General features: G+C 41.2%; 1 pseudogene; it reads right to left on the bottom strand.

Moving 5' to 3' along the window:
• Positions 1-846: 846 nt before the first annotated feature.
• LOC112852231 (glyceraldehyde-3-phosphate dehydrogenase pseudogene) lies at positions 847-1717 on the bottom strand (annotated as a pseudogene).
• Positions 1718-7943: the final 6226 nt, after the last annotated feature.

Genomic DNA, 7943 nt, shown 5'->3' with positions numbered 1-7943 from the left:
GAGAGAGAGGGAGACATAGAATCTGAAGCAGGCCCCAGGCTCTGAGCTGTCAGCACAGAGCCAGACTCGGGGCTCAGACCAACGCACCATGAGATCATGATCTGAGCCAAAGTCAGGTGCTTAACCGACTGAGCCACTTGGGCACCTCATGTGCCATTTATTTTTATGTACATCATAACTGATTTAAAAAGGAATAGAAGTGCCTTTTTCCTTAACTGAAGATAGTCTAAATAGTCCTTTATATTGATTGAGTTAATTATAACCAGATCTATAAAGTCATAGTAGCTAAACATTGCAAGATTAATGAGTAAATTTAAGTTTAATTTCCCTTAACATGCACAGGGAACAGATAAAATTTCCTACACCAAACAAGGAAATATGAATTATAATCTTAAGGTTAAGAGTTACTTAACAAACAACTCTTGATATTAAAGTAGACTCCCACATGGGGTTTGGCATGTAATCACTCTTAGCAAATGTCAATTTTTTTCTTTTTGTCTTCTATTATATTGAGTTCTTCTTATTAAATATCCTATGTTTTCAGCTTATCTTTAGATAAGAAGTAAAATTCCAGCAAACACTGGGCACACCTATAAATATCAGCCAGTCTTCTAACCCTCCTGGATGACCCAGGCTGAAGAGAACACAATTTAATGCTTGGGAAAGAGGGAAATAAACCATAGAGTAATAGGTGCAGGCAATTGTCTCAGGTAAATTGCAGGCAAAAGTCAAAAGATCTAAACCCTCCTTCCTGCTCCATTTTAATGTAATTTTATTATTCACACTAGTTGATAGTGTGAGGAGGGAAGAGAAAATATAGCTAAAATTTTACTTTTTTTTTTGTTGGATACAGTATCGTTTATTGATAGTACCTGATAAGGTAGGACTCCCCAAGCCCCTCCTCTTCTTCAGGGGGTCTGGGATGGAAACTGGAGGTCAGGGGATTCTCAGTGTGTTTGGGGATGAGTTGGGACAAGGATTCCCCAGCTGCTGAGGGCCTCTCTCTTCCTCTTGCTGAGGCTGGTAGTCCAGGGGGCTCTTACTCTTTGGAGGCCACGTGGACCATAAAGTCCACTACCCAGTTGCTGTAGCCAAATTCATTGTCATACCAGGAAATGAGCTTGACAAGGTGGTCATTGAGAGCAATGCCAGCCCCAGCATCAAAGGTGGAAATAGCAGAAGATGACCCAGTCCTCAGTGTAGTCCAGGATGCCCTTGAGGGGGCATCCCGATGCCTGCTTCACCACCTTCTCGATGTCATTGTATTTGGCAGCTTTCTCCAAGCAGCAGGTCAGATCCATGACTGATACATTAAGGGTGGGGACACAGAAGGCCATGCCAGTAAGCTTCCCATTCAGTTCAGGGATGACCTTGCCGGCAGCCTTGGCAGCTCCAATAGAAGCAGGGATGATGTTCTGGGAAGCCTGTTGGCCATCACACCACAGCTTCCCAGAGTGGTTGTCCACAGTAGAAGACTGTGGCAGTGATGGCATGAACTGTGGTCCTGAGCCCCTCCACAATGCCAAAGTTGTCATGGATGACCTTGGCCAGAGTAGCCAGGCAGTTGGTAGAAGGCATTGCTGACAATCTTGAAGGAGTTGTCATACTTCTCATGGTTCATGACCATCACAAACATGAGTGAATCAGCAGAAGGGGCAGAGATGATGGCCCTCTTGGCCTCACCCTTAAGGTGAACCACAGTCTTCTCCATGGTGGTGAAGACCCCAGCGGACTCCACAACATACTCTGCACTAGCATTGCTCCCACCCTGCATTAATAAGGATGGCTACATTGACAGAAAAAAGTAGACCGCTGAAAGAACAATAAGTTCATTTCTCATCTCCTTTCAGAGTAGGTTTCTAAGTCAGCAGGTAACTCTCCTCTATGTAGTGATTCAGGGATCCAAAATCCTCCCATCTTGCGTTTCTGTCAACTGCTAGGATCTTTTCTTTATTTGTGCAGTAGAGGCAGGGTCACCATGTGCATATTGCAGCTGCTGGAAAGAGAAAGTAGAAAAAGGTTCAGCCTAATGTGTACTGATGTGGGTTTGATGCATCTCACATTGCTTTGGATAGAGCATGCTTGCATAACTGTACCTAACTTAATAGCGGCTGGGAACTCTAGTATAGCTGTATTCTCAGGAAGAAAAGGAGACTGGATTTTGATAGATACCTCTCAGCCTTGTTCATCCTCTTCTCCTATCAATGCTAGCTATCTAAATCCTAAATATGATCATGTTAGTCCCTCAGTTAGAACAAAAATAGGGGCGCCTGAGTGGCTCAGTCAGTTGAGCATCAGACTGTTGATTTTGGTTCAGGTCATGGTCCCGGGGTCATAGGATCGAGCCCTGCATTGGGCTACATGCTGAGCATAGAGCTTGCTTAAGATTCTTTCTCTCTCTTTCTCTCCCACCCTACCCCTCTCCCCTGCTTGTGAGTGTGCCCTCACTCTCTCTAAAATTAAAAACAATTCTAGTAAAAAAAATACGTAGTGGTTTTCTATCAGTGAACAACAAATATCTCACACTAAACTATGTGTTGAATACTGTAGATACAAGGATAAGGAAAATAAAGATTTGGTATTTATCTTCTTGGAGCTTATGGAGGAGCTAATATCCTAGGACTCTCATGTGGTTTTTTTTCTCTCTCACCCCTACACCGCATCCGTCATGAAGACCTGTGAATTCTACTTCCATCCAAGGTACTACACATCCTTTCTCCTCTGGTTCCCACCAGCATCACCATGCTAAATCTTTTTTAAAAGCTTGAATTGCATGGCTCCTATATAACCAAATTTATAGAGGGTTTTATATCAAATGAGCCATGAATGTGCAGAGTATAGAGAGAAAGGAAGCATTTAATTTTAACTACTTTGTTGACATTATTTTATACTTATTCTCACTCTACTCTTGCTTGAAGCTATGAGGGAAACCTTTTCCAGAAATGCTATTCGATCCCTTTTCTTTTGTGTAATGACTAGGTTCATTACCTGTGGTGATGGTCCATGAGATTTCCTCTGATATTCTTAAAAAAAATTTTTTAAGGTTTATTTATTTTTGAGACAGAGACAGAGCATGAATGGGGGGGAGGGTCAGAGAGAGAGAGGGAGACATAGAATCTGAAGTAAGCTCCAGACTCTGAGCTATCAGCACAGAGCTCTACGAGGGGCTTGAACTCACAGACCGTGATATAATGACCTGAGCCAAAGTCGGATGCTTAACCGACTGAGACACCCAGTGCCCCTCCTCTGATATTCTTACAACAAACTCCCTTCAATTTGGATTGCTTGAGAGGTACCTGCGTGACTCAGTTGGTTGAGCATCCAGCTCTTGGTTTCGGCTTAGGTCATGATCTCACTGTTTGTGGGTTTGAACCCTGTGTTGGGCTCTGCACTGACAGTGCAGAGCCTGCTTGGGATTCTCTCTCTCCATCTCTCTATGCCCCTCCCCTGCTCACTCTCTCTATTTATTTTTGAGAGAGAGAGAGAATCCCAAGCAGGCTGTGATTGTCAGTGCAAAGCCCCATGTGGGGCTTGGACCCACGAACCACGAGATCATGACCTGAGCCAAAGTCAGATGCTCAACTGACCGAACTATCCAGGTGCCCCAATATATAAAGGTTGAAAACATTTGGATTGCTTGAATGGCTTTGTGCTTCTAGGTACCAAAAGATCCTTTAGTAAAATATTTTTTTATTTTTCAAAAAGTGTATTTAACATTTAGTGGGGATATTGCATGGCACTAGCTGTTTGAGGGTTACCATATCATCCTGAATGGAAGGGCTTTGGCGGTGGCTGATGCCCAGGCTGAAGAAGAGCCAGACATCTGTATTATTTTTCTAATGCTGCCGTAAGAAAACCACAAACATAGTGGTTTAATACAATGCCCATTTGTTATATCATAGTTCTTTAGGTCAGAAGTCTGAAATTATGTCAAGATTAAAAAAATAATTCTTAAAAGTACATGTAATAGTGAACTACAATTAAAACAATTTGTTCTAGGGGCTCTGGATGGCTCAGTCATTTAGGCGGGCGACTTCAGCACAGGTCATGATCTTGTGGCCTGTGGGTTGGAGCCCCGTGTCAGGCTCTGTGCTGGCAGCTCAGAGCCTGGAGCCTGCTTCTGATTCTGTGTCTCCCTCTCTCTCTGCCCTTCCTCTGCTTGCTCTCTGTCTCTTTCCCAAATAATAAACATTAAAAAAAAATTTTTTTTAAAAAATGATTTGTTCTAGTTATGGGATTGAATCATAAGCTCGTTCTGAAGTAAGGAAGAGAGGAGAGCATTGTAAGTGATAAGACATCTGACCCTAGCAGCATCTCTTAGTAGCTGTGGGAGTTAGGTTAAGTTACTTAAGCTTTCCCAGCAGTATGTATTTCTATATAATAATAACACCTAAATCTTAGACTCATTATAAAGTTATAGGAGAATACTTGTAACAAAGCATATGTAAAACTGTTTGGCATAAAATAAATGATCAATAAATGTCAAATAAAAATTTTTTTAAATAAAGGAGATGATGTAAAATGGAACTCTTCTTAGCTTTTACAACTGTGAAATGCTTAGATCTTAAGAATATAGTTTGATGAGGGGCACCTGGGTGGCTTAGTCACTTAAGTATCCAACTCTTGGTTTCAGCTCAGGTCATGAACTTGCAGTTTGTGGGATCAAGCCCTGAATCAGGCTCTGTGCTGACAGTGCAAAGCCTTCTTGGGATTCTGTCTCTCTGCCCCTCCCCTGCTCCTGCTCTTTATCTTTCTCTCAAAATAAATAAATACACTGAAAAAAAAAAAAGAATATGGTTTGACGAGCGTTGATAGATATTTATGTCCCTGTGTAACTCACATCCCAATTAAGCTGTAGACCTTTGCTCTCACCTGTCACCCCTGAAGCTTCCCTGTGGCCCTTTCAGGTCCCTTTTTCCTACTCTACAAGAGGTAACTTCTGTTTTATCTCTAAAAAGTAGCTTGGCCTGTTCTTGAAAGTTATATAAATAGAACTTTACAGTATGTACTTTTCTAGTATCTGGCTTCTTTTTTAATGAGAATAATGTCTGTTGGGATTATCTATGCTATTGTGTGCTCCAGGTATTCGTTCCTTCATCTTGCTGAGTAGTATGAACATATCACAATTTATTTATTCCACTCTTGATGGATATTCGGGTTGTTTTCAGCTAAGAATAAAGCCGCTTGGGTTGGTTGAGTGACCGACTTTGGCTCAGGCCGTGATCTCACGGTTCATGGGTTCGAGCCCCCCGTCAGGCTCTATGCTGACAGCTCAGAGCCTGGAGCCTGCTTCAGATTCTGTGCCTCCCTGTCTCTCTTCCCCTCCCCTGCTGGCAGTCTCTTTCTCTCTCTCTCTCTCTCTCTCTCTCAAAAAAAAAAAAAAAAAAAACATTAAAAAAAAAAATAAAGCTGCTTGGGGTGCCTGGGTTGCTCAGTCAGTTAAACTTAGCTCAGGTCGTGATCTCAGTTTGTGGGTTTGACCTCCACATCGTGCTCTGTGCTGACAGCTCAGAGCCTGGAGCCTGCTTCCGATTCTGTGTCTCCCTCTCTCCCTGCTCCTCTCCCACTCACGCTCTCTCAAAAATAAATAAACATTAAAAAAATTAAAAAGAATAAAGCTGCTCTAAACAGTAATGAAAACATTTCTGGTGGATAGGAGTTTTCATTTCTCTCAATACCTGGGAGTAGAATTTCTGGGTCATATAGTAAGTATGTGTTAAATTTAGTAAGAACAGTTTTCAAATTTTTTTTTTTCAACGTTTATTTATTTTTGGGACAGAGAGAGACAGAGCATGAACGGGCGAGGGGCAGAGAGAGAGGGAGACACAGAATCGGAAACAGGCTCCAGGCTCTGAGCCATCAGCCCAGAGCCCGACGCGGGGCTCAAACTCACGGACCGCGAGATCGTGACCTGGCTGAAGTTGGACGCTCAACCGACTGCGCCACCCAGGCGCCCCAGTAAGAACAGTTTTCAAAAGTGGGCACACCAGCTTATAGTCCTACCAGTAAAAGATAAGAATCTCGTTACTCTACTTCCTTGCCAGCACTTAATTCTGTCCTATTGTATGACAGTGAAGGAAACCAGAATATGTCACCCAAAATATGCCACTTTGGCATATTTGATTATTTTGAATTAAGAGCACTTAAGAGTAGGTGCAAGGACAGTCTGACCCTTCTTTTTCTTGCTGAAAGCAGGAGATAAAACTCTCGTGTGAACCATACCTTCCCTGTACCAGGAGGATAGAAGACCTTCTGGTCAGATCAGAGACTGGAGGAATCTGTGAACAAATCTTACTCCGTTGTTCTTCTCTCATATGTTTGTCTTTCCTCCGTTTGTTGACTTGGGAAATCAAAAACTGATTTTCTTTGCCTTACAGTTATTACCTTTTTTGAAAAAAATTTTTAATGTTTATTTATTTTTGAGAGAGAGAGACAGAGACAGAGACAGAGTGTGAGCAGGGTAGGGGCAGAGAGAGAGGGAGACACAGACTCTGAAACAGGCTCCAGGCTCTGAGCTGTCAGCACAGAGCGAGATGCTGGGTTCAGACTTGGGAAGGGCAAGATCATGACCTGAGCTGAAGTCCTAGCTTAACTGAGTGAGCCACCCAGGTGCCCCAGTTATTGCCTTTTGTTGAAGGTGCTACCTAAGCTGGAAGTCTAAGCTGCCATTTTCAGTTACTTTCCAGTAGAGTTTCTGGAAAGTATGGTAGGCGCCATGCTCGTCCATGTTTTTCTCTTGTTAATCCGTCTTTTTATTAGAGTCTCAGCCAGAAACCTAAGATGGGTAAAATTTTTCCTCCTTTACAACAGGGACTATGCCCAATTCTCTCTCTGTCGCCCCGTGTCAGCCTCACAATGACCCAATAAAACAGGTGCTAATATCACCCAAATTATATAAGATAAGGAAATTGAAGTACAAAAATAAGAACTAATTTGCCCCAAATCACACAACTTTCAAATGGTGGTGCAGGAAATTTCACAGGGCAGCCTGCCTCCAGCACTGCTCTCATTCAGATACTGCCTCTCCAGATACAGCTTAAAGAGAGAGAGCTATAATGTATATCGTTCTCATATTTTATATATAATAGATTACATTTCATTCTTATGTACAAATGAAAAGAGTTAGCCTAAGTAGATGATGTTGTGAGTTTATCACTTGTGCCCCCTACTCTTACTAAATTTCCTGGTTATTTTTCAAAGCTTCGATGTTAAGGTGTATTTTTTTCGTCCTGGGTCGTGCAAATGATTCCAAGGAGGAAGTCAGGACTAAATTATAGCTGTTGTATGAGAATGACTATATGGTTAGGCAACAATACTCTTAGGTCTTCTTTCAACATCAAACATCTATTTTACAAAGAAAGTACCTGCTGTATCCATAGGAAATATCTGTAAATCATTTGCTAAGAAGTTAGCTTTTTATTTTGTAATTTTTAGTCCCTGTAATCACATTTCATGCAAAAAGAATAAGTGGTAGAGAAAAGAAAAAACATTAATTTGAAATATTTTTTCCAGTTTTAGGATGCAACTGTTATAAATATAAATGTGTGTATATTTGTAAGTGTATGAATATGTGTGTATTTACTTAAACATATTTTACTCAAAGATTTTCTTAGTCCTTTCCTACACTCTGTGAAGACAAAGGAGAGCATTTCTATTTTCTATTATATGAGGTCCACACTGCAAACAATCAAAATTTAGGATTTAGATATAGTGGTAGTAAAACTTAAAAATCTATTAAAATTCATAAATTATAAAGATGGTATTCTTACAAGTCCTCAGCAGTTCTGAGAATATCTTTTCTTACAATAAAATCAACATTTTTGCCTGAGTATTCAAAAAGAAGCTTTTACAGTCCCAATCCTAATTTTATTTAATTGTAAAATTAACAGTGATGATCATATAATAGGGGCAGATTTATATATGTGTGGGCATGATAGGGATGG

Source organism: Puma concolor, chromosome D4 (assembly GCF_028749965.1).
Source record: "Puma concolor isolate L17-30 chromosome D4, mPumCon1.1.hap2, whole genome shotgun sequence".
In the NCBI taxonomy this organism is placed as follows: Eukaryota; Metazoa; Chordata; class Mammalia; order Carnivora; family Felidae; genus Puma; species Puma concolor.
This window is presented reverse-complemented; position numbering and strand designations above follow the sequence as displayed.